The 8540-nt window shown below is 49.7% G+C and overlaps 1 pseudogene; it reads right to left on the reverse strand.

Annotated features, from left to right (window-relative positions):
* Window positions 1–5976: 5976 nt before the first annotated feature.
* LOC110137069 (mast cell protease 2-like) lies at window positions 5977–8213 on the reverse strand (annotated as a pseudogene).
* Between the last annotated feature and the right edge of the window lie 327 nt (window positions 8214–8540).

Consider the following 8540-nt stretch of genomic DNA (forward strand, 5'->3'; position numbering starts at 1 on the left):
CAGACTCTACTACAAAGCCACAGTCATCAAGACAATATGGTACTGGCACAAAGACAGAAATATAGATCAATGGAACAGAATAGAAAGCCCAGAGATAAATCCACGGACCTATGGACACCTTATCTTCGACAAAGGAGGCAAGGATATACAATGGAAAAAAGACAACCTCTTTAACAAGTGGTGCTGGGAAAACTGGTCAACCACTTGTAAAAGAATGAAACTAGAACACTTTCTAACACCATACACAAAAATAAACTCAAAATGGATTAAAGATCTAAATGTAAGACCAGAAACTATAAAATTCCTAGAGGAGAACATAGGCAAAACACTCTCCGACATAAATCACAGCAGGATCCTCTATGACCCACCTCCCAGAATACTGGAAATAAAAGCAAAAATAAACAAATGGGACCTAATGAAACTTAAAAGCTTTTGCACAACAAAGGAAACTATAAGTAACGTGAAAAGACAGTGCTCAGATTGGGAGAAAACAATAGCAAATGAAGCAACAGACGAAGGATTAATTTCAAAAATATACAAGCAACTCCTGCAGCTCAATTCCAGAAAAATAAATGACTCAATCAAAAAATGGGCCAAAGAACTAAACAGACATTTCTCCAAAGAAGACATACAGATGGCTAACAAACACATGAAAAGATGCTCAACATCACTCATTATCAGAGAAATGCAAATCAAAACCACAATGAGGTACCATTACACGCCAGTCAGGATGGCTGCTATCCAAAAGTCTACAAGCAATAAATGCTGGAGAGGGTGTGGAGAAAAAGGAACCCTCTTACACTGTTGGTGGGAATGCAAACTAGTACAGCCACTATGGAGAACAGTGTGGAGATTTCTTAAAAAAAACTGGAAATAGAACTGCCATATGACCCAGCAATCCCACTTCTGGGCATACACACTGAGGAAACCAGATCTGAAAGAGACACGTGCACCCCAATATTCATTGCAGCACTGTTTATAATAGGCAGGACATGGAAGCAACCTAGATGCCCATCAGCAGACGAATAGATGAGGAAGCTGTGGTACATATACACCATGGAATATTACTCAGCCATTAAAAAGAATTCATTTGAATCAGTTCTAATGAGATGGATGAAACTGGAGCCCATTATACAGAGTGAAGTAAGCCAGAAAGATAAAGAACATTACAGCATACTAACACATATATATGGAATTTAGAAAGATGGCAATGATAACCCTATATGCAAAACAGAAAAAGAGACACAGATGTACAGAACAGACTTTTGGACTCTGTGGGAAAAGGCGAGGGTGGGATGTTTCGAGAGAACAGCATGTATATTATCTATAGTGAAACAGATCACCAGCCCAGGTGGGATGCATGAGATAAGTGCTCAGGCCTGGTGCACTGGGAAGACCCAGAGGAATCGGGTGGAGAGGGAGGTGGGAGGGGGGATCGGGATGGGGAATACATGTAACTCCATGGCTGACTCATGTCAATGTATGACAAAACCCACTGCAATGTTGTGAAGTAATTAGCCACCAACTAATAAAAATAAATGAAAAAAAAAAAGAAAACAACTGGAAAACAATGAACAAAATGCCAAAAAGTACCTACTGATCAATAACTACTTTAAATATAAATGGACTAAATGAGCCAATTAAAAGACATGGAATACCTAAATGGATACAGAAAGAAGATTCATACCTATGCTGCCTACAAGAGACTCACTTCAGATCTAAAGATACACACAGACTGAAAATAAGGGGATAGAAAAAGTATTCCAAGCAAATGGAGACAAAATTAAAGCCAGGCTGGCCATACTTGTATCAGACAAAATAGTTTTAAAACAAAGACTGTGACAAGAGACAAATAAGGACATTACATAATGATCAAGGGATCAATTCAAGTAGAAGATATATCAATTTTAGATATATACACAACCAATATAGGAGCACCTAAAAACATAAATATTAACAAGCATAAAGGGAGAAATTGATGGTAATACAGTAAAAATATTGGACTTTAACACCCCAATTACCTCAATGGACAGACCATTCAGATAAAAAAGAAATAAGAAAACAAAGGCCTTAAATAACACATTAGACCAGATGGATATATATATATGGATATATATACACATGCACAGATATATCTCTTTCTCCCGAAATTTGAAAGGGTCCTTGACCAAGAAGACTGGGAGGTCATTACAAGAACAGGAATTTTATCATCTGAGAAGCATACAGAGGAATCTATTCTCAAGTATCTCAGCTAGTGGGATTCTTTATCTGGTGTGGTAACTCAATACTTTACTCTTAAAGGATCTTAGTGGTCTTATGTTTATTGAGCTAGTAACCTGTCAGTGACCATCACTAATAGGAACAGAAATACCAAGTTACCAAGATGTAACACAGGGAATCTCATCTTCCCTTGGCAATTAGGATCACCCACCTAAATTGCATAGTGAGTTTATCAGTCTGTTTATTGCTTTCCTACAAATTAAGGCCTCTAAAAATCAGAAGAATCCAAGGTCATAGAGACAGAAGTAAAACTTCTGAGACTGAGTTAATCGGTTTAATAGTAGGAATGAGAGCCACTCCTATGGTCGCTTCTTTGTCTCTAGAACCATGTATTCTAGCTAGGAGAGAAACAACATGCTATACTCACTGCTGGCATACACCACATCCTGAAAGACAGCATCCCAACCTTGAAGGGGGTTGTCTTTCCACTATCTACATTACTAAGGCTTACACAATGCTCAGGCCAGCTGTTTCTGGGGGATATGGGACATGAACTCATGGCTTCAACGTTCTTTCTCAGTAAAACCTTTGTTGGCCAAAAGTCGCATTGTGTGGGACACAGAGACAGGAAATAAACCCTGCAAGACCACAGTGAGTGGTACCGACAGTAGCGTGGTCATGGGCAAGGAAGGCAGAGCCATTCCTGTTCCAAGCACACTCCCAAACAAACTAGCAGGGGCTTGACCTTTCAGGTCCATCATCCCCAGAGCTGGCCTGGCGGTTCTTTCCCAAGGAATATTGGGAAAGGGCCGGCCTTTAGGGTAACTGTATCCCAGAATAATGACACATGCCTCAGAGAAGCACAGTGCTGTGTGTTACGGGTAGGGCAGCACCAGCCAAGAGCTGGAACTCAGGTTCAGCTCCCAGGCAGCACAGCCGTCAAGACCCTGGAGGGATGGTGGATGGAAGTGTCTGGTGAGGGGAGAGCAGCACAGGGAGATCCTTGCCCAGCAAAAATCACATACTCTCCAAACCAAGACCTTCCCAAGGACAGAAAGTCTAGGTCGTCTTGGACCCTATTGAGCAGAAGTAATGGGACGGCGTTTCTCCGTTTGTCCAGACCACGTGGGCCTCGCTGACTGCAGTTTGGTTCCCACAGGCAGGAGCTTGCCTCCATGACAGGGAGCCTGTTTCTGATCCATCCCACGGATGAGTGTTTAGAATCAGATTCTAATTGCCTTTCAAATGGGTGTTCCTACCATTTGAGCATGTGCAATGTATTTCTACCTGCTATCTTAAGAGTGGGCTTCCCTGGTAGCTCAGCTAATAAAGAATCCACCTGCAATGTGGTGAGACTTGGGTTCAATCCGTGGGTTGGGAAGATCCCCTGGAGAAGGGAAAGGGTACCCGCTCTAGTAAGCTGGCCTGGAGAATTCCATGGACAGAGGAGCCTGGCAGGCTACAGTTTATGGGTTTGCAAAGAGTCGGACACGACTGAGCGACTGAGTGACTAAGCACAGCACATTCAGAGTGAAAAATAAGGCTGCCCTGTTCCTTCTCTTCTCTCCCTGCTGCCCCCTCCCCCGGGGGCGAGGATGCTCCAGTGAGCAGAGCACTATCTTCATGTCTAGAAACAGAATGACTGATGTTTTAGAGTTACAGGTAATAACAGTCCTCTCAGTCTGGATGAGAACAAGGGGCTTCTCATGAGGCCCAGCCCTGCTCTGGGCCAGCTCCCCTGGCTGTGGGGGTTACAGGTCAGCTCAGGTAGCCCCCCTCCCCAGTAGGCAGGCCTCTGTCCTGGAGTTGCAGCCCAGGCTGTGCTCTTGGAGTCGGGGACCCGTGGTGTGACCCACTCCCTCCTGCCATGTACCCAGAGCAATGAGTAAGGAGTTCACCCTGAGCCCCAGGACCAGAGAGGTTCATGTTTTCCCCTGACGGTGCTCAGCTTCAGCCCTTGCAGGAGGGCCGGCCCTGGAAGACAGGTGTGCATAAGCAGACCTGGAAGACAGCTTTGCATGGGGTTTAGGGGAAGAGATGGTGGGAGGCGGGAGAGGAGGAGGCAGAAAACAGCAGAATCCTGTCATTGCCTTTCTAAACACACAGTGAGTATTTGTGAATACGAATCAGTGAATAAATAAGCAACCAGCCCTTCGAGCCCAGCTGAGTTACTGAGCTGCGGGCACCCCCAGCCCCGCAGCGTGATTCTGGATCAGCCCCAGGGAAGATGGTCTGGTTGCTGCAGTCAGAGGCCTTTCATGGTTTTCTTTATGCAGGGCAGGAAACTTGAGACTGTGGTGCAGGACCCTGGAGGTGACACATTATTTTGTCCAAAGGGGACAATGCCCGGGGGCTACATTGTCACACCCCAGAGTCCCCCTGAGGACACGAAAGGGGAAGGACTGAGCCAGCTCTCCTCCTGGTCCTGCCCGCCCCCCCCCCCCCATCTTAAGACCGTCTAGGCGATGGTGGCCTTACAGGGCCTCCATCAGAGCCCAGGGCAGGCCCCTGGGGGCTGCTCAGCTCTCAAGCCGGGAGCCTGGACATTGTCAGTGCTTCACTGCACCCAGGAGGCAGCTCCATCTCCTCCCCCGGGGCCCTGATCTGCTCCACATGAAGGCACTGCGGGACTGTTGACTCGGGCTGGTCTCCAAGGACACAGAAGCAGGGGTCAGGCTGACACTCAGCGTGAAGGATGAGCCTATTACCCAATTCAGGTGTGCTCTCACAGCCGGTAATTACACAGAACCCAGGAGGCAGCCTCCATCCTACACATCAAGGCTGTTCTACTCCTGGGCCGAGGAGACAGAGTTAGTGTCCCCTCTCCTCACAGGGCTGACCCTCTCCCTCCATTTTGCCCACAGTACTGGATGTGGTGGAGGTCACAGAGGCTAGTGTGGTTGGGAGCAGCCGTTTGTGGCTGCGGTTCGTACAGGACTTATGATGTTGTCCCTCCTCTTATCAGCTCCACCTATTACGTTTGCAGAAGTCAGTGACACAAGATCTTCTCTGCATCTCACATCAAAGCTGCACAGATGGTAGATCTTCTCTTATCGAGGTGAAACGTGATGGGGGCCCAGTGTGAACCAAATGCATCTAAGCCTGAGCTTCTCAACTGAGGCTGATTCCTGCCCAGCTCCTTCACAACGCCCTGCCTAGACACCACCCCACCCATCCCCGCCAACATGACATCTCCCCTGGGGGCCATTTAGCAAAGCCTGGAGACATCATTGGTTCAGAACTTAGAGGAGAGGAGGATGTTGATACTGGCACCGAATGGGGAAAGGCCAGGGATGCTCTAAACACCCTACAATTCAGCATGTTTGTAGTGATTCTGAAGAGCTCTAAAGATGACTCAGAGTTGATGATGAAGGCAGGGAAGGATCTGCTGTACTTTCTTGTTCCAGGTGGACATAGGGATCCTGCCACTCCAGGGAATCCCTTTCTCTTCTTTCTCTCCCTGTTGTTCTTCACTGTATCCTCTCTGCCTCTCACACACACACCACACACTCACCCCTTTCAAGGCTTCTGGAATGCCTGATGCTGGGAGAAGAGAGAGGAGACACACGCTCAGGTCTGGAAGCCAGGTGTTCACTGAGATTTATTGGGAATTCTGTGACCTGGAGGGAACTTCCTGAGGATTAGGGACATGACGGGGCTTTAAGGGGAAAACCAGAGGCAGATCCAGGGTGAGTGGCACAGAGAAACTGCTAGAGTCCTGCCCCGGTTTCCCCTCAGGATGGCCCAGGTTCCCAGTTAATTCTCTTTCAGGACCTCATCGATCCAGGGCCAGTAATGGGAGATCCAGGTGAGACAGAGGGGATTTGCATTGGACTGTCCATAGGAGACAATGCCCTGGGCCACCCCAGCACACAGAAGAGGGCCCCCCGAGTCTCCCTGTGGGACAGAGAAGGAAAGGGAAAGAGAGAAGATGAGCTGGGAAACCACCCTGTCCTCCCTGATGTCCCAACTCTGAGTTGGTCAGACCTGCCATCAGGCTCAGAAACACTGGCTCCTCATGAGGTGATATGTCTCTGTCTAATGCGGTATCTTCCTTTCCGTCCTGGCACCCGCTAACCCTGGGCGGCACCCCTGACTCTGAGAAAAGACCCCATGGGGCTGAGGGAGGAGGATCTGCAGAGGGACAGTCCCAGTCCTCAGACCTGAGGTCTCACACTAGGTCACTGGCTGACACTTCAAACTTCATCTCCTTCCACAGGTGTCTGCACCGTGGACAGTGATTTGTGGGGAAGACCGTAGTCTGAGAATCACCTTAAATGCAGATTTTGTGCTCTGAGGATGGCCCACACACAGCTGGGGATTGTGGTCAAAAGCAGGGAAGAGGCTGCAGGCCTGGGGCTCCATGAGCTCCACCTCTTGCAGAGTGCTGGAGGCTGGTTCCTTCACATCTGTTTTTCCCCAGCCAGCCACCCAGCACATTCTCCCAGGATGGATGAAGGTGAACTGGGGTGGGAGGGGCAGAGTCCCCATGGCCAGGGTCAGGCTGGCCTTCTCCTTCAGCTGTGAGGGAATTGGGGGCTGTCAGTGATGGAAACGGGCTTGGGGCCGGGTCGGGGCAACCAGGGAGGGACAGGGCTCCACCTGAGAGCCACTTGCAGATGCTGAGCTGAGGACTGCTGCTGAGAGGCAGGTTGGGAAAGTGTGAGGGTAACGGGACCTGAAGCAGAAGCCCTGGAGAACAGGGAGCAGGGAGCGGGGAAGGAATCTCTGGAGAACAGGGCATGCGTAGGGGAAGAAGAATTTGCACCTTCAGTAAAATGATGTTGTGGAGACCAATGGACTCTCATATTTTGGGGGAGAAAACTATTTATGACTTCAAGCCTCTGCCATGTGTCTTCTTGCTTTTTTTTGTTATGGGATCAAGGGTGACTGTTACAGACCCATGTGAGGGAGAAGAAGGACAAGGTGAAACGCTGATGGTGGGGTGTCTCCTGAGATATGCCCACTCTGAGAAAGGGCTTGTAGTCTCTCCCAGGGTCAGTGATCTCCACCCACCTCCCTTTTTTAGCTACTCGTGGTAGAGGAAGGGCTCAGGTTTTACTTAAGGAAGAGCTTTCCAGGGAACACAGATAATTTCCAGGGCCCTCGGGACGTTCTGGGGAGTGAGTGGGCCATGAGGACCCAGGGGACAGGGCAGGTACTTCCTAATCAAGGTGCCCTAATGAGGGCCACCTCTCTGAGGTCAGAGTGTCCAAGGAAAGGGGGGAGTGGTGGGGTCTCAGGTGGACCCTGTTCTCTGTCTCCATGGAAAGGGTAGGTTCAGGTCCCTGAGAACTACAGGCCAGTGTTCTTGAAAAGGGCATAGAGCAAGTGCTCCAAGAACTGGGTGGGACCCTGAAGAGTGAGTCCACATCTCTTGTGTTGGGGTTGGGGAGGGGGAGCTGCTTTTAGAAGAGGGGCACTGGGAGGAGGTCCCCTTTCCTCTGAGGGAAGCTGAGCTCACAGTGACTGAGGGTCAGGACAGTTGCTCCAGTCTGAGAGCGGTTTCCTTAAGGCCAAGTATTGTCTCTCCCTAAAGAGACCCAGCCCTAGCAGCTCCCCCTCAGTCCCCCCAGGGGCTGTCCCTGGTTGCTCCCCTTGCTGCTCACCTCCTATTTGGAGATAAATGGTACCCATTGTCTCACCTCCCTGCACAGTGCGCAGCCGTCAGCACAAACTCCCTTCTTATCAGGAAACCACCACAAGCTGCCTGCTTTCCCTGAGGTGATGATTTCCATGTAGGGTGGGAGTGTGGCTTGCTCTCTGCGCCCTCGATGATCTCCCCTGGAACACAGAGCCCCAGGGCCTGAACACAGAGGGTGCACCAGCTGGCTTCAAGTTGGGACAGGCGTCTTTGGAATCCCCCCTCGCCCTGTGTTCTGCCCTCTCCTCTCAGTGGCTCTGGTGTCTGCTGTCTTTGCTCCAGGCACAGAAGCCCAGGCGGCCTTGGACGCCCCGCAGTCATGCTCACCTAAGGTTCCCCCCACTCCCATTCTGCCCTCACTCAGCCCCCCTCTGTCCCCGTGCATGACCAGCTCTCCAGGTTCCTGTCTCCACCGTCTGCATATCCCATGTTGCTCAGAGATCAGCCAGGTTAGAAGGCCAGAAGGTGAAGGGAACACAGGCCTTTCAGCACAGAGTCACACATTCTGTACAGAGAAGACCACCCCCTGGGCCCCCTGCTCTGGGCTTCCCCCAGTCAAGGCGGAGGAACCAGCCTCCAGCACTCTGCAAGAGGTGGAGAGAATAGTGGAGCCCCGGGTCTGCAGCCTCTTCCCTACTTTTGATCACAATCTCCAGCTGTGTGTGGGCAATCCCCA

The sequence above is a fragment of the Odocoileus virginianus genome, unplaced genomic scaffold (genome assembly GCF_023699985.2).
Source record: "Odocoileus virginianus isolate 20LAN1187 ecotype Illinois unplaced genomic scaffold, Ovbor_1.2 Unplaced_Contig_103, whole genome shotgun sequence".
Taxonomy (NCBI): Eukaryota; Metazoa; Chordata; class Mammalia; order Artiodactyla; family Cervidae; genus Odocoileus; species Odocoileus virginianus.